Below are 18,599 nucleotides of genomic sequence, written 5' to 3'. Positions count from 1 at the left end.
TTAGTAGAGGAAGAGGTTAAACCATCATTTTCGGGGTATGGGCCCGATAGCTTTTGTTTAGCTGACCCTACTGGGAAGTAATATAAGGGGAGTATGGAGCGCTTTGATCTCTTCTGTGCAGGTTCAATTCCTGTCTTCCTAAGGTTTTCAACGGAGGCAATGGGATTCGGACATAGAGACGGTCTCCGGTTCACCTCAAACAGGAGAACTGAATGCAGTTGTTCGTGTTTTCCGAGAATGGAATGTACCGCTCCACCTTGTTACTGATTCTGCTTATGTTGCAGGTATTGTTCCACGAGCTGAAGCTTCTGTGCTGCGGAGTGTTTCGCATTCACAACCCTTTACCCTGTTACAGGAACTTATTTTCCTTTTGGACTCTCGATCTGCGCCTTATTTTGTTATGCATATTAGGTCTCATACCTCGCTACCTGGTTTTCTTGCAGAAGGCAATCGACGAGCTGACCTATTGCCGTGACCAGTTCAAGTACTGCCAGACCGTATTGCACAAGCTAAGCGAAGTCACTCTTTTTTTCCATCGAAACGCCGGAGCTCTTAAGCGACAGTTTGGCCTTGCTGCTCAACAAGCATCAAGTATTATTGCTGTCTGTCCCGATTGTCAAAAACATTCTTTCCCATCAGTTGCTGCAGGAGTTAATCCTAGAGGATTACAAAGCCTACCGTTATGGCAAACAGATGTCACGCATGATTCTGAATTTGGTAGCCTTAAATATATCCACTCTTCCATTGATACATTTTCAGGTGCCTTGGTTGCCTCGTGTCACACAGGAGAAAAGGCACGAGCTGTTCGTAGACATTTAATGCGTGCTTTTGCTGCTTTAGGTATCCCCTTAAGCTGGACCGTTATCTGTCGTTATCTTTACGTTTCAACAACTGTAAAAACCTCTTTTGCCCTATGGGGTAGAACTCATATTACCGGCATTCCTCATTCCCCCACCGGTCGATCTCTCATTGAAGGGTCTCATCGGTCTCTGAAACGTTTATGACAACAACAAAAAGGGGGAATGGGCATGGCTATTCCCGAGGAACGGTTACAGAAAGCGTTGTATGTTTTTAATTTTTTGAATTGTTCTTGAATAGATAACGACCCACCGATAGGTCGACGTTTCACTGCAGCTACCTCCGTCGAGGCACGGGTTAAAGGCCCGGTATCGGTCCGAGATGCAGAAACAGGTAAAATTATGGGACCATATCCTCTTGTTACACGGGGAAAAGGTTATGCTTGTGTCTCTACAGAAAAAGGACCTAGATGGATCCCAGCGAAGAATGTCAGACCTTTCCGTGAACCTTTACCGCAGGCAGCTGATAGCGACACCGACGCTACAGAATGAAATAAAAACTGTGTGAGGATTACTGTTTTGCATTAATGTTAGCTACCCAAAAACAGGACATAGGATATAGATTTCGCTTTTTACAGCGCCTAGAACGAGCACTATCACCCTGGATCAAGCCACTGAACAGAGGTAATACTCTCGGACCAAGCGGGGGAACGGGACGACTCATTGTCCATGGAACGATGATTCCATTGACACTGATAAGGGGAAGGGAGGATTCATAATGAGAGAACAACTAGGTATTATGAAGGAGAACAGGAGCTGGGGGAAGAAGGGGCAACAGAGCAGAGGTGATGAGGTGTTTGTCACATCCATAGGATGTCTTGGCATGCTTAATTGAACTTGCAGGAGACAAATTGTGTGGCCAGGTGGATGACACCCCTTGGTTATGAACCTCATCCATAGCATCCTTGAAAAGTCAGCATTAATTTTTTTGGTGCGGGGAAGGAAGGATTCTCTTGGTTATAGCTGGAGAGGCATAGAAGTCAGTCTTTTCAATGTTTCATGAGCACAATGCTCTCTTCTCAAAGCAGAGGAATGCTTGTGCTCTGCTTAAGAGCAGAAGTGCTTGTAGCTGACCGCTGGTGAGTCAGTGCCAATACTGGCAGTAGGCAGTTACTTAGGGCACGAGACAGAAGCGGTGGCCTGTCCTACCTGGCCCTATATATTATAATATAATGTACATACATACATATATAGATAGATATAAAAAATAGAATTCTTTTTAGATCCACGGGACGGATTACGCAATAATCAAGGCTGACCACCAATTCCACCGACACCTCATTGGCAAGAAAGCAGCTAAACGGTAAGTGGAGTGCCTTTCTAGTCCTTCCCATGCTCACACTCTTCGTGTTTAGGAGATGGTATCAGGGGCTCTGTAGCTCACCCAGTGTGCTGTCTCCATCACATTTCCTCTGCTTTTCTGGAGTGGTGGTGGTACAAGGAGAGAAATGGGCCGTGAGGCCTTGCGATGGCTTTAACGGGTGAAAGTACCTTGGGAGCCTGAACAGTAGTGGAATTACTTTGATGTGTCCTGGAGGATTTTTTTTTTTTTTTTTTTTTCCACACGTTGCTCTGTGCGAATGACATTTTAGCAGCCAGTTGTGGGTGGTGGAAATGTGCTTGGTGAGCTTCTCCCTGTAGAGGAATGAAGGCGGTGGGTTGATTAGCATTGATAACACGCAGCTGTGGCCTTGCCTCAGAGGCAGTGGGTTGATTGACATGGACGATGTGCAGGTGTAGCTGGTTCCCGCTAAGCGGTTAAATAGCCCTGTGGCTTGTGGGAGAGGGTGTCAGCTGGAGGAGGAGCAGTGTGGTCTGGCCTCTGGAGGAAGGTGCTACAGCACCGGCAGTAGAATATGGCCAACGCTAAAGCCTTGTTGCGGTCTGCTAGTTTGATAGCACTGCAACGTGTCCCCAGCCAAGAGTTTGGGGTAGAAAGGAACGATTATCCTCTGCTCTAAATGTGATACTGTTTGGGGAAGAAACACGCCTCGCTCTGACAAGGGAACAATGGGCTCTGTAGATGCCACGGTATTTACTTGGACAGGCTCTCGTGTGGCACAGGCCTGCTCTCGCTGAACTCCAGGGGGAAGAGGCAATTTCCCCTGGCTCAACCCTACCCCACTGAGCCCTTCCCAGAGGCGGCTTTACTTCTTCAACAGCCTCTGAGCAGTGATAATCAAGGTGCCTTGCTTCCAGGTCTTTGCCTAGCAGACGGCGTCACCACAGTCCTTGCCTCGAAGTGAACAGGATGAAGGATCTGTACAAGGTGTCTGTGCGCATTCCCCCGGACAACGAGAAGAGCAACCCGATCAGAATGGAAGGAGACCCACAGGGGGTCCCAGAGGCCAAGAAAGAGCTGCTGGAACTCGCTTCCCGTATGGTGAGTGGGTAGGACGTGATGTTTGGGAGACTGCAGGGTTTGGGCTCTCGTGTTCCCTTGTAACCTTCTGGTGCGAGTGTGTGCCCCTTGCCCACGGAGCACTTGGATCTCAGGACAAGTGCAAGTTCCTCTTCACAAATGTCTTCCCCTGTTCCCTCGGGTAGCCCTTCTCTGTCAACGCAGAGTGAATTTGGTCTGGAGAAAAGAGGGACAGTGCTGGCAAGTAAACCGTCGGGCAGCAAACCGCTAAGTCAAAGTAGATGGCTCTCCGGCTGAACACTCAGTGTGCCCTCTGTTCCCGTCAGGAAAATCAACACGCTGCGGACCTAATCGTTGAGCAGAAATTCCACCAGACCATCACTGGGCAGAAGGCTGAGCGGGTCTGGGAAATCCGGGAGCAATTCCCAGAGGTAAGGCTTGGTAGGAGAGGAGGAATCCAGAGGGGTTATTTCCTACATGGGTAGTAGGCCTGTCATCACAGAAGTCGTAACTTTAGTGGCTCTGTAGCGCAAGTGTCTGAGAAGATAGTTCTTTTAGCCAGAGGCCGCTAACACGGTTCCCCTTTTCTGAATGGGAAAAGGGCATGTGTAGGGTCCCCCCAACCTTTGCATGTGTCTGACACAAGGGTTCTTGCTTTTGCTTGAGCTAACTATAAATGACCGCTCCTGCAGGTTATCATCAACTTCCCAGACCCTGCACACAAGAGTGACATCGTCCAACTCCGAGGTCCCAAAAACGAGGTGGAGAAGTGCACCGAGTACATGCAAAAGATGGTGGCAGACCTGGTAAGGAGGTCTTCTGCCTGCACTTCCCTCCTACGTGCCTGGATAACCCTGGGGCAAAGCAGAGCTCTACTGGCTTGGGTAGAGCTAAAACACCTCAAGAGGAGGGAGCTGTCGACGCTGTTTTGGCTGAATGGAGGCAGGGGGTAGTACCTGTTATGTGAAGGCTATAGGGGAACATCCTTGCCTTTGTTTAGTCTTACAAGTCCCTCGTATAGAGAACTTCCTTGGGTCTAAGCCTCTTTTCAAAAGCTCGTTTATCAGAGTTCCTGAAGTCGGGCCTCCCTTGCCACGACAGTGTAATCTTCAGTTCTCCCTTCCTTTCTCCCTTAGGTTGAAAACAGCTTTTCTATTTCTGTCCCCATCTGCAAACAGTTCCACAAGAACATCGTAGGGAAAGGAGGTGCCAACATCAAGAAGGTGAGATATTGCTCCTAACTCAAGTGCTCGTGATGATCACTGCCTGCAGCAAAATCCCACTGGATGCTCTCTCCTGCCCATTGGTGGTGTCCAATATAGCCTGCGAGGGTTTTTCTTCTGACATGGGACGCTTCTGAGATGATTTTTTTTTTTTTTTTTTCCTTTGTGGCAGATCCGTAAAGAAAGCAACACCAAAATTGATCTCCCAGCAAAGAACAGCAACTCGGAGACAATTGTTATCACAGGCAAGAGGGCAAACTGTGAGGCTGCTCGCCACAGGATAACATCACTTTGGAAGGACCTACAGAAGATGTGCATGTGGCTCAGGAACCGATTGAAGCCATGCTCAAGGAACTGGTGAGCTGGAGTTACTAGTTCCAGTAAGAAACTGGGGGAAGAAGGGGCAACAGAGCAGAGGTGATGAGGTGTTTGTCACATCCATAGGATGTCTTGGCATGCTTAATCGAACTTGCAGGAGACAAATTGTGTGGCCAGGTGGATGACACCCCTTGGTTATGAACCTCATCCATAGCATCCTTGAAAAGTCAGCATTAATTTTTTTGGTGCGGAGAAGGAAGGATTCTCTTGGTTATAGCTGGAGAGGCATAGAAGTCAGTCTTTTCAATGTTTCATGAGCACAATGCTCTCTTCTCAAAGCAGAGGAATGCTTGTGCTCTGCTGAAGAGCAGAAGTGCTTGTAGCTGACCGCTGGTGAGTCAGTGCCAATACTGGCAGTAGGCAGTTACTTAGGGCACGAGACAGAAGCGGTGGCCTGTCCTACCTGGCCCTATATAATATATATATGTATGTATGTGCGTACAATATTATATATATATAAAATTCTTTTTAGATCCACGGGATGGATTACGCAGTAATCAAGGCTGACCACCAATTCCACCGACACCTCATTGGCAAGTGTGAAGAGGAAGATGAAGCCCAAGGCTCACAGTATCGGTGGATCTCATTTGATGGTGCCTCCGTGTGGTGTGGCTAGTCAGCTGAATACCTGAATGCCGGATGGGATGGCGATGATTATAGTGGCGGAGATGAAGTATGCTCGGCTGTCTACGTCTATTCCGACAGTGAATATGTGGTGGGCTCATATGACAAAGCCCAGGAATCCAATCGATAGTATAGCTCAGACTATTCCTATGTAGCCGAATGGTTCTTTTTTGCCTGCGTAATACGTTACAACATGTGAGATGATTCCAAAGCCGGGAAGGATTAAGATGTAAACTTCCTGGTGGCCAAAGAATCAGAACAGGTGCTGGTAGAGAATGGGGTTTCCCCCTCCAGCGGGGTCAAAGAATGTAGTGTTTAGGTTTCGGTCGGTCAGTAGTATGGTGATGCCGGCGGCCAGGACTGGAAGTGAGGGCAATAGGAGTACGGATCATACGAATAGGGGAGTTGGATATTGCGATAAGGCAGGGGGGGTTATGTTAATGGCTGTTGTGTTAAAGTTGATGGCCCCTAAGATGGAAGACACACCTGCGAGGTGTAGGGAGAAGATGGCTAGGTCTACTGAGGCGCCAGCATGGGCTAGGTTGCCTGCTAGGGGCGGGTATATGGTTCATCCTGTTCCGACTCCAGCTTCTACTGTGGAGGACGCTAGGAGCAGTAGGAAGGACGGAGGAAGTAGTTCAGAAACTGATGTTGTTTATGCGGGGGAATGCTATGTCTGGGGCTCCAATTATAAGGGGGACTAGTCAGTTTCCAAACCCTTCGATTATAATGGCTATAACTGTGAAGAAGATTCTTACGAAGGCATGGGCGGTGATGATGACATTGTAGATTTGGTCGTCTCCTAGGAGAGTTCCTGGTTGGCCAAGTTCTGCTCGAATAAGGAGGCTGAGGGCGGTACTCGGCTATGCCTGCCCATGCTCCGAAGAGTAGCTATAGGGTGCCGATGTCATTGTGGTTTGTTGAAACTAGTCATCGGTTGATGAAGGTCACGGGTCAGATGGCTGAGTGTTTAGGCGTTAGGCTGTAGTCCTTTTTACAGAGGTTGAATTCCTCTTCTTATCGACTCTGTGGTGAAGTTCATGTTGAGTTGCAAACTCATTGATGTACGCTGAGAGTGTGCCGGAGTCTGGTAGACAGAAGCTCGTTGGTTTGAGCGTCTAGCTGTTAATTAGAAGTTTATGGGATCGAGGCCCGTCTGTCTAGGCTTATCGTGGAGGCCCTAGCTGCATTAGAGTATCTGCGTTGCATTTAGATGGTGCAGGTTTAGTGTCCTGCGGGCCTTAGTGGTGGTGGCAGAAACTAAGAGGATTTAACTCTTAGTTAAGGCTTTGAAGGCCTTCGGTTTGGTAGGCAGGGGATCCTAAGTTTCTTAGGTAACGGTCAGGATTGCGGGAGAAGGGGGGAGAAGGAGGACTGACAGAGAAATTAAGGTAGCAATTGGTGTGCCTGTGGATTTGTTATTGTATCATTGTTTTATGAAGCTTGTAGTGTTTGGTGGGAGTGTGATTGTGGAGCAATATGCAAGGCGTAGGTAGAAAAATAAACCTAGTAGGGAGAGTATTGAAATAATTATGGCTGCGGTTGATATCTCTTGCTTAGTTAGTTCCTGGATAATGAGTCATTTTGGTAAAAAGCCAGTGAGTGGGGGCAGGCCGGCTAGGGATAGTAGTGCTAGCGTCAAGGATGCGTTTAGTGATGGTATTTTTGTTCAGGAGGTTATTATTGTGGATAGTTTTGAGGAGTTGGTTGTGTTGAGGGCTAAGAAAATGGAGGCGGTTCTTAAGGAGTATAGGTAGAAGGTTATTAATGTTAGCTTGGGGTTGTATATGAGGATGATGGTTATTCAGCCTAGGTGGGCGATCGATGAGAAAGCTAGGACTTTTCGGATTTGTGTTTGGTTGAGTCCTGTTCGCCCTCCGATGGCTGCGGATGCAATGGCCACGGTTGTCAGTAGGAGTGGGTTCAGTGAGGGGGCAGTTAAGAAAAGAAGAGTGAGTGGGGGGAGTTTTATTCATGTAGAGACGAGTAGGGCAGTGGTTATAGGTGAGCCTCGTATGACCTCTGGACATCAGAAGTGAAAGGGTACTAGGCCTAGTTTTATTGCGACTGCTGTAGTTAGTAGTAGGGAGGCTGTTGGGTGGCTTAGTCGCGGAATGTCTCATTGTCCGGTGAACTGTGCGTTGATTGTGCTTGAGAAGAGGATTAATGCGGAGGCGGTTGCTTGGACGAGAAAGTATTTGATTGCAGCTTCCATAGCTCGAGGGTGGTGTGATTTTGAAAGGAAGGGGATAATGGCAAGGGTGTTGATTTCTAGGCCAGGCCAGGCTAGCAGTCAGTGGTTGCTTGAAATTGTGATGGTTGTTCCTAGTAGAAGGCTTAAGGAGAACGTTAGTTTTGTGACGGGGCTCATTTAGTAGAGGAAGAGGTTAAACCATCATTTTCGGGGTATGGGCCCGATAGCTTTTGTTTAGCTGACCCTACTGGGAAGTAATATAAGGGGAGTATGGAGCGCTTTGATCTCTTCTGTGCAGGTTCAATTCCTGTCTTCCTAAGGTTTTCAACGGAGACAATGGGATTCGGACATAGAGACGGTCTCCGGTTCACCTCAAACAGGAGAACTGAATGCAGTTGTTCGTGTTTTCCGAGAATGGAATGTACCGCTCCACCTTGTTACTGATTCTGCTTATGTTGCAGGTATTGTTCCACGAGCTGAAGCTTCTGTGCTGCGGAGTGTTTCGCATTCACAACCCTTTACCCTGTTACAGGAACTTATTTTCCTTTTGGACTCTCGATCTGCGCCTTATTTTGTTATGCATATTAGGTCTCATACCTCGCTACCTGGTTTTCTTGCAGAAGGCAATCGACGAGCTGACCTATTGCCGTGACCAGTTCAAGTACTGCCAGACCGTATTGCACAAGCTAAGCGAAGTCACTCTTTTTTTCCATCGAAACGCCGGAGCTCTTAAGCGACAGTTTGGCCTTGCTGCTCAACAAGCATCAAGTATTATTGCTGTCTGTCCCGATTGTCAAAAACATTCTTTCCCATCAGTTGCTGCAGGAGTTAACCCTAGAGGATTACAAAGCCTACCGTTATGGCAAACAGATGTCACGCATGATTCTGAATTTGGTAGCCTTAAATATATCCACTCTTCCATTGATACATTTTCAGGTGCCTTGGTTGCCTCGTGTCACACAGGAGAAAAGGCACGAGCTGTTCGTAGACATTTAATGCGTGCTTTTGCTGCTTTAGGTATCCCCTTAAGCTGGACCGTTATCGGTCTTTATCTTTACGTTTCAACAACTGTAAAAACCTCTTTTGCCCTATGGGGTAGAACTCATATTACCGGCATTGCTCATTCCCCCACCGGTCGATCTCTCATTGAAGGGTCTCATCGGTCTCTGAAACGTTTATGACAACAACAAAAAGGGGGAATGGGCATGGCTATTCCCGAGGAACGGTTACAGAAAGCGTTGTATGTTTTTAATTTTTTGAATTGTTCTTGAATAGATAACGGCCCACCGATAGGTCGACGTTTCACTGCAGCTACCTCCGTCGAGGCACGGGTTAAAGGCCCGGTATCGGTCCGAGATGCAGAAACAGGTAAAATTATGGGACCATATCCTCTTGTTACACGGGGAAAAGGTTATGCTTGTGTCTCTACAGAAAAAGGACCTAGATGGATCCCAGCGAAGAATGTCAGACCATTCCGTGAACCTTTACCGCAGGCAGCTGATACCGACACCGACGCTACAGAATGAAATAAAAACTGTGTGAGGATTACTGATTTGCATTAATGTTAGCTACCCAAAATCAGGACATAGGATATAGATTTCGCTTTTTACAGCGCCTAGAACGAGCACTATCACCCTGGATCAAGCCACTGAACAGAGGTAATACTCTCGGACCAAGCGGGGGAACGGGACGACTCATTGTCCATGGAACGATGATTCCATTGACACTGATAAGGGGAAGGGAGGATTCATAATGAGAGAACAACTAGGTATTATGAAGGAGAACAGGAACGATAAACATGGTTATTTAGTGTTTAATAGGTGTCTGCACGCTTGTCGAGATATATAGTTAGGTAACTACAGGAGTGGTTTCTTCCCTGAGCCTGGTGGCGCGCACAGCTGCGGCTTGTGTCCTGGCTCAGAGATGTAAACAGGGGCTTCTGTTAGGGTAAAGTGTCTCTCTTTGCATCAAAAGGAGGGAATGAAGGGGATGACCCCAGAGGTATGTTCAGAGAAGGCATGCTATGTTTCGAACTTTTTGACGGAAACGGTTCTTGTTTGGTGTGCCCTTCCGCCTACGTATAACCTTAATCCAAAAGAAGGTGATGTTGTTTACACTTTGCGTGTCGAGCATTGTCTTTCTGTAGATGCTAATGTAGTAGGAGGCTAGGATGGGAACGTGTCGCAGCGGTTCTTCTCTTATGCAGAGTAACAGCAGGGAAAGCATTAAAGAGTTAAATCACCTTGTTTGGTAGGCAGTTAAGCATGTGAGTCAAAATTGCCGCTGCTTTTTGTTGTTGGTTCAAGGACGTGGCTGTGAGGATTTTGATGGTATGTGCTGCGTGGATTTTAGGCGCCCCACTGCAGCAACATGTTATCAAAATCTGAGAAAATTTCAGCCTTTTCTGGCATCCATTCCCTCGATTGGCAGTATTGTTTGTTTGCTATTACCTTGGTTGCTGTCATGTTTGCAAGGGCCCTGCGGAACATGGCAAACCTGGTACTAGCTGTTCAAAAACAAAAAGGGGAAATTGTAGAATTGTACGGAACAAAGGCAGTGGGTTATTTTGACAGTGATAATATGTCTTAGTTGGTTTTTTATTTGTTCTGTTGCTTAGGCCTTGTTTTTCCTCGTTCGCTTTCCAAGGTTCTTTTGTGCAACAGGAAGGGGGAGGTGCAGGAGCGGGCTGGAAACTAGGACCACGCGTGGCAATCGGTCAGCTGAGGGGAGTGTGCTCGAGCTTGTCTAGACAACAATTAACAACATGATGGGGCATGTTTACAGAGCACAGGGGAGTGGGAGACGGATGGCGCCAAGGAAAGGTAACACCTTGCTGTTAAGTGCCGGTAGTTAACCACCAATCAGGGATTGCCTAGTATGCAAGGCTTAGCCTCAAGAAGCAATTGGTTTAAAACGCGCAGCTTCTGCAAGCGTATAAAACCTCGTGCTTCTGCACAACGCATTGACATTTGCTTGCATCAAGCTGCGTCCCGTCTCTTCATTGGCCGCAGTCAGGTTTACTAGGATCATCTTTCGGTTGGCCTTAGGGGTATCTCGGGCTTACGACAGCTTAGTTGTGTTTCGGTTTCCTAGTTATTCTGACAGGCTCTGGTCCGCTCTCTACGCCGTGTGACTGTTGGCTTGGGTTTCTGGTGTGACCGCGGCGGCTGGCACGAGATTTACCAACCCTGAAGGCTGCCGTGACTAAGTCAAGCTTGCGCTTCTTGCTTACTGTTAATTACTGCTGAGTGCCCGTGGGGGTGTGGCTGAGCAAGGCGTCTTGGGCTACAGTTGGTAGCGTGTGCCTGATGCCTGCTCCTTCGGTCTTAGCAGGAGGCCTAGGGCATTTACACTGGGCCGCAGATACTTGCACGTCTAGGTCTAGCAGGAGCCAACCGTAAGGTTAGGGCTAAGTCTTTTGTCCTCGGCTTTCATATTGGACGCCATCTTGGCATCTTCAGTGCCACGCTTTGGATTGTAAGCTACGGGGACGTGGTTTCGTTGGTTTTGTTGGTTTCGTTGGCTGTTTGGGCGCCTATAGTCTTAGGGGCGTGTGTGTATGGGGGGTTTGGGTTAATATGATTTTAGTGCTGAGGTTTTGGGTAGGTGGTGTTTATGGGATAGATAAGATGTTAAGGAGAAGGCTAGGTTTGAGCGGTAAAGGTGTTAGAGGTTCTCGTGGTTGAATTGTACAGCAATAGTTTGTCAAGCTGTAGGTCCCGGGGAGGTGCCGGGCGAGAACATACAGGTCGAATAACTTCCCATCCACCTTCACACAAACTGTTTAACGTTGATTTTCGTCTGATGTTAAACCCAGAAGAAGCGAACAACCCTTACCGGCGCTTACTGTGTTTACAGATGGATTGGGCCAATCGCATAAATCTGTTCTTCTGTGGTGGGATGATCAACGGAGGCAATGGGATTCGGACATAGAGACGGTCTCCGGTTCACCTCAAACAGGAGAACTGAATGCAGTTGTTCGTGTTTTCCGAGAATGGAATGTACCGCTCCACCTTGTTACTGATTCTGCTTATGTTGCAGGTATTGTTCCACGAGCTGAAGCTTCTGTGCTGCGGAGTGTTTCGCATTCACAACTCTTTACCCTGTTACAGGAACTTATTTTCCTTTTGGACTCTCGATCTGCGCCTTATTTTGTTATGCATATTAGGTCTCATACCTCGCTACCTGGTTTTCTTGCAGAAGGCAATCGACGAGCTGACCTATTGCCGTGACCAGTTCAAGTACTGCCAGACCGTATTGCACAAGCTAAGCGAAGTCACTCTTTTTTTCCATCGAAACGCCGGAGCTCTTAAGCGACAGTTTGGCCTTGCTGCTCAACAAGCATCAAGTATTATTGCTGTCTGTCCCGATTGTCAAAAACATTCTTTCCCATCAGTTGCTGCAGGAGTTAATCCTAGAGGATTACAAAGCCTACCGTTATGGCAAACAGATGTCACGCATGATTCTGAATTTGGTAGCCTTAAATATATCCACTCTTCCATTGATACATTTTCAGGTGCCTTGGTTGCCTCGTGTCACACAGGAGAAAAGGCACGAGCTGTTCGTAGACATTTAATGCGTGCTTTTGCTGCTTTAGGTATCCCCTTAAGCTGGACCGTTATCGGTCTTTATCTTTACGTTTCAACAACTGTAAAAACCTCTTTTGCCCTATGGGGTAGAACTCATATTACCGGCATTGCTCATTCCCCCACCGGTCGATCTCTCATTGAAGGGTCTCATCGGTCTCTGAAACGTTTATGACAACAACAAAAAGGGGGAATGGGCATGGCTATTCCCGAGGAACGGTTACAGAAAGCGTTGTATGTTTTTAATTTTTTGAATTGTTCTTGAATAGATAACGGCCCACCGATAGGTCGACGTTTCACTGCAGCTACCTCCGTCGAGGCACGGGTTAAAGGCCCGGTATCGGTCCGAGATGCAGAAACAGGTAAAATTATGGGACCATATCCTCTTGTTACACGGGGAAAAGGTTATGCTTGTGTCTCTACAGAAAAAGGCCCTAGATGGATCCCAGCAAAGAATGTAAGACCTTTCCGTGAACCTTTACCGCAGGCAGCTGATACCGACACCGACGCTACAGAATGAAATAAAAACTGTGTGAGGATTACTGTTTTGCATTAATGTTAGATACCCAAAATCAGGACATAGGATATAGATTTCGCTTTTTACAGCGCCTAGAACGAGCACTATCACCCTGGATCAAGCCACTGAACAGAGGTAATACTCTCGGACCAAGCGGGGGAACGGGACGACTCATTGTCCATGGAACGATGATTCCATTGACACTGATAAGGGGAAGGGAGGATTCATAATGAGAGAACAACTAGGTATTATGAAGGAGAACAGGAGCTGGGGGAAGAAGGGGCAACAGAGCAGAGGTGATGAGGTGTTTGTCACATCCATAGGATGTCTTGGCATGCTTAATCGAACTTGCAGGAGACAAATTGTGTGGCCAGGTGGATGACACCCCTTGGTTATGAACCTCATCCATAGCATCCTTGAAAAGTCAGCATTAATTTTTTTGGTGCGGAGAAGGAAGGATTCTCTTGGTTATAGCTGGAGAGGCATAGAAGTCAGTCTTTTCAATGTTTCATGAGCACAATGCTCTCTTCTCAAAGCAGAGGAATGCTTGTGCTCTGCTGAAGAGCAGAAGTGCTTGTAGCTGACCGCTGGTGAGTCAGTGCCAATACTGGCAGTAGGCAGTTACTTAGGGCACGAGACAGAAGCGGTGGCCTGTCCTACCTGGCCCTATATATTATAATATAAAATAATGTACATACATACATATATAGATAGATATAAAAAATAGAATTCTTTTTAGATCCACGGGACGGATTACGCAATAATCAAGGCTGACCACCAATTCCACCGACACCTCATTGGCAAGAAAGCAGCTAAACGGTAAGTGGAGTGCCTTTCTAGTCCTTCCCATGCTCACACTCTTCGTGTTTAGGAGATGGTATCAGGGGCTCTGTAGCTCACCCAGTGTGCTGTCTCCATCACATTTCCTCTGCTTTTCTGGAGTGGTGGTGGTACAAGGAGAGAAATGGGCCGTCAGGCCTTGCGATGGCTTTAACGGGTGAAAGTACCTTGGGAGCCTGAACAGTAGTGGAATTACTTTGATGTGTCCTGGAGGAATTTTTTTTTTTTTTTTTTTTTCCACACGTTGCTCTGTGCGAATGACATTTTAGCAGCCAGTTGTGGGTGGTGGAAATGTGCTTGGTGAGCTTCTCCCTGTAGAGGAATGAAGGCGGTGGGTTGATTAGCATTGATAACACGCAGCTGTGGCCTTGCCTCAGAGGCAGTGGGTTGATTGACATGGACGATGTGCAGGTGTAGCTGGTTCCCGCTAAGGGGTTAAATAGCCCTGTGGCTTGTGGGAGAGGGTGTCAGCTGGAGGAGGAGCAGTGTGGTCTGGCCTCTGGAGGAAGGTGCTACAGCACCGGCAGTAGAATATGGCCAACGCTAAAGCCTTGTTGCGGTCTGCTAGTTTGATAGCACTGCAACGTGTCCCCAGCCAAGAGTTTGGGGTAGAAAGGAACGATTATCCTCTGCTCTAAATGTGATACTGTTTGGGGAAGAAACACGCCTCGCTCTGACAAGGGAACAATGGGCTCTGTAGATGCCACGGTATTTACTTGGACAGGCTCTCGTGTGGCACAGGCCTGCTCTCGCTGAACTCCAGGGGGAAGAGGCAATTTCCCCTGGCTCAACCCTACCCCACTGAGCCCTTCCCAGAGGCGGCTTTACTTCTTCAACAGCCTCTGAGCAGTGATAATCAAGGTGCCTTGCTTCCAGGTCTTTGCCTAGCAGACGGCGTCACCACAGTCCTTGCCTCGAAGTGAACAGGATGGAGGATCTGTACAAGGTGTCTGTGCGCATTCCCCCGGACAACGAGAAGAGCAACCCGATCAGAATGGAAGGAGACCCACAGGGGGTCCCAGAGGCCAAGAAAGAGCTGCTGGAATTCGCTTCCCGTAGGGTGAGTGGGTAGGACGTGATGTTTGGGAGACTGCAGGGTTTGGGCTCTCGTGTTCCCTTGTAACCTTCTGGTGCGAGTGTGTGCCCCTTGCCCACGGAGCACTTGGATCTCATGACAAGTGCAAGTTCCTCTTCACAAATGTCTTCCCCTGTTCCCTCGGGTAGCCCTTCTCTGTCAACGCAGAGTGAATTTGGTCTGGAGAAAAGAGGGACAGTGCTGGCAAGTAAACCGTCGGGCAGCAAACCGCTAAGTCAAAGTAGATGGCTCTCCGGCTGAACACTCAGTGTGCCCTCTGTTCCCGTCAGGAAAATCAACACGCTGCGGACCTAATCGTTGAGCAGAAATTCCACCGGACCATCACTGGGCAGAAGGCTGAGCGGGTCTGGGAAATCCGGGAGCAATTCCCAGAGGTAAGGCTTTGTAGGAGAGGAGGAATCCAGAGGGGTTATTTCCTACATGGGTAGTAGGCCTGTCGTCACAGAAGTCGTAACTTTAGTGGCTCTGTAGCGCAAGTGTCTGAGAAGATAGTTCTTTTAGCCAGAGGCCGCTAACACGGTTCCCCTGTTCTGAATGGGAAAAGGGCATGTGTAGGGTCCCCCCAACCTTTGCATGTGTCTGACACAAGGGTTCTTGCTTTTGCTTGAGCTAACTATAAATGACCGCTCCTGCAGGTTATCATCAACTTCCCAGACCCTGCACACAAGAGTGACATCGTCCAACTCCGAGGTCCCAAAAACGAGGGGGAGAAGTGCACCGAGTACATGCCAAAGACGGTGGCAGACCTGGTAAGGAGGTCTTCTGCCTGCACTTCCCTCCTACGTGCCTGGATAACCCTGGGGCAAAGCAGAGCTCTACTGGCTTGGGTAGAGCTAAAACACCTCAAGAGGAGGGAGCTGTCGACGCTGTTTTGGCTGAATGGAGGCAGGGGGTAGTACCTGTTATGGGAAGGCTATAGGGGAACGTCCTTGCCTTTGTTTAGTCTTACAAGTCCCTCGTATAGAGAACTTCCTTGGGTCTAAGCCTCTTTTCAAAAGCTCGTTTATCAGAGTTCCTGAAGTCGGGCCTCCCTTGCCACGACAGTGTAATCTTCAGTTCTCCCTTCCTTTCTCCCTTAGGTTGAAAACAGCTTTTCTATTTCTGTCCCCATCTGCAAACAGTTCCACAAGAACATCGTAGGGAAAGGAGGTGCCAACATCAAGAAGGTGAGATATTGCTCCTAACTCAAGTGCTCGTGATGATCACTGCCTGCAGCAAAATCCCACTGGATGCTCTCTCCTGCCCATTGGTGGTGTCCAATATAGCCTGCGAGGGTTTTTCTTCTGACATGGGACACTTCTGAGATGATTTTTTTTTTTTTTTTCCTTTGTGGCAGATCCGTAAAGAAAGCAACACCAAAATTGATCTCCCAGCAAAGAACAGCAACTCGGAGACAATTGTTATCACAGGCAAGAGGGCAAACTGTGAGGCTGCTCGCCACAGGATAACATCACTTTGGAAGGACCTACAGAAGATGTGCATGTGGCTCAGGAACCGATTGAAGCCATGCTCAAGGAACTGGTGAGCTGGAGTTACTAGTTCCAGTAAGAAACTGGGGGAAGAAGGGGCAACAGAGCAGAGGTGATGAGGTGTTTGTCACATCCATAGGATGTCTTGGCATGCTTAATCGAACTTGCAGGAGACAAATTGTGTGGCCAGGTGGATGACACCCCTTGGTTATGAAGCTCATCCATAGCATCCTTGAAAAGTCAGCATTAATTTTTTTGGTGCGGAGAAGGAAGGATTCTCTTGGTTATAGCTGGAGAGGCATAGAAGTCAGTCTTTTCAGTGTTTCATGAGCACAATGCTCTCTTCTCAAAGCAGAGGAATGCTTGTGCTCTGCTGAAGAGCAGAAGTGCTTGTAGCTGACCGCTGGTGAGTCAGTGCCAATACTGGCAGTAGGCAGTTACTTAGGGCACGAGACAGAAGCGGTGGCCTGTCCTACCTGGCCCTATATAATATATATATGTATGTATGTGCGTACAATATTATATATATATAAAATTCTTTTTAGATCCACGGGATGGATTACGCAGTAATCAAGGCTGACCACCAATTCCACCGACACCTCATTGGCAAGTGTGAAGAGGAAGATGAAGCCCAAGGCTCACAGTATCGGTGGATCTCATTTGATGGTGCCTCCGTGTGGTGTGGCTAGTCAGCTGAATACCTGAATGCCGGATGGGATGGCGATGATTATAGTGGCGGAGATGAAGTATGCTCGGCTGTCTACGTCTATTCCTACAGTGAATATGTGGTGGGCTCATACGACAATGCCCAGGAATCCAATCGATAGTATAGCCCTACTATTCCTATGTAGCCGAATGGTTCTTTTTTGCCTGCGTAATACGTTACAACATGTGAGATGATTCCAAAGCCGGGAAGGATTAAGATGTAAACTTCCTGGTGGCCAAAGAATCAGAACAGGTGCTGGTAGAGAATGGGGTCTCCCCCTCCAGCGGGGTCAAAGAATGTAGTGTTTAGGTTTCGGTCGGTCAGTAGTATGGTGATGCCGGCGGCCAGGACTGGAAGTGAGGGCAATAGGAGTACGGATCATACGAATAGGGGAGTTGGATATTGCGATAAGGCAGGGGGGGTTATGTTAATGGCTGTTGTGTTAAAGTTGATGGCCCCTAAGATGGAAGACACACCTGCGAGGTGTAGGGAGAAGATGGCTAGGTCTACTGAGGCGCCAGCATGGGCTAGGTTGCCTGCTAGGGGCGGGTATATGGTTCATCCTGTTCCGACTCCAGCTTCTACTGTGGAGGACGCTAGGAGCAGTAGGAAGGACGGAGGAAGTAGTTCAGAAACTGATGTTGTTTATGCGGGGGAATGCTATGTCTGGGGCTCCAATTATAAGGGGGACTAGTCAGTTTCCAAACCCTTCGATTATAATGGCTATAACTGTGAAGAAGATTCTTACGAAGGCATGGGCGGTGATGATGACATTGTAGATTTGGTCGTCTCCTAGGAGAGTTCCTGGTTGGCCAAGTTCTGCTCGAATAAGGAGGCTGAGGGCGGTACTCGGCTATGCCTGCCCATGCTCCGAAGAGTAGCTATAGGGTGCCGATGTCATTGTGGTTTGTTGAAACTAGTCATCGGTTGATGAAGGTCACGGGTCAGATGGCTGAGTGTTTAGGCGTTAGGCTGTAGTCCTTTTTACAGAGGTTGAATTCCTCTTCTTATCGACTCTGTGGTGAAGTTCATGTTGAGTTGCAAACTCATTGATGTACGCTGAGAGTGTGCCGGAGTCTGGTAGACAGAAGCTCGTTGGTTTGAGCGTCTAGCTGTTAATTAGAAGTTTATGGGATCGAGGCCCGTCTGTCTAGGCTTATCGTGGAGGCCCTAGCTGCATTAGAGTATCTGCGTTGCATTTAGATGGTGCAGGTTTAGTGTCCTGCGGGCCTTAGTGGTGGTGGCAGAAACTAAGAGGATTTAACTCTTAGTTAAGGCTTTGAAGGCCTTCGGTTTGGTAGGCAGGGGATCCTAAGTTTCTTAGGTAACGGTCAGGATTGCGGGAGAAGGGGGGAGAAGGAGGACTGACAGAGAAATTAAGGTAGCAATTGGTGTGCCTGTGGATTTGTTATTGTATCATTGTTTTATGAAGCTTGTAGTGTTTGGTGGGAGTGTGATTGTGGAGCAATATGCAAGGCGTAGGTAGAAAAATAAACCTAGTAGGGAGAGTATTGAAATAATTATGGCTGCGGTTGATATCTCTTGCTTAGTTAGTTCCTGGATAATGAGTCATTTTGGTAAAAAGCCAGTGAGTGGGGGCAGGCCGGCTAGGGATAGTAGTGCTAGCGTCAAGGATGCGTTTAGTGATGGTATTTTTGTTCAGGAGGTTATTATTGTGGATAGTTTTGAGGAGTTGGTTGTGTTGAGGGCTAAGAAAATGGAGGCGGTTCTTAAGGAGTATGGGTAG

General features: G+C 47.9%; 1 pseudogene; it reads right to left on the bottom strand.

Annotated features, from left to right (window-relative positions):
• Positions 1-6,867: 6,867 nt before the first annotated feature.
• Positions 6,868-7,815, bottom strand: LOC129782953 (NADH-ubiquinone oxidoreductase chain 2-like; annotated as a pseudogene).
• Between the last annotated feature and the right edge of the window lie 10,784 nt (positions 7,816-18,599).

The sequence above is a fragment of the Falco peregrinus genome, chromosome 21 (genome assembly GCF_023634155.1).
Source record: "Falco peregrinus isolate bFalPer1 chromosome 21, bFalPer1.pri, whole genome shotgun sequence".
Classification (NCBI taxonomy): Eukaryota; Metazoa; Chordata; class Aves; order Falconiformes; family Falconidae; genus Falco; species Falco peregrinus.
The sequence above is the reverse complement of the archived record's forward strand: the minus strand, read 5'-3'. Positions and strand labels throughout refer to the sequence as shown.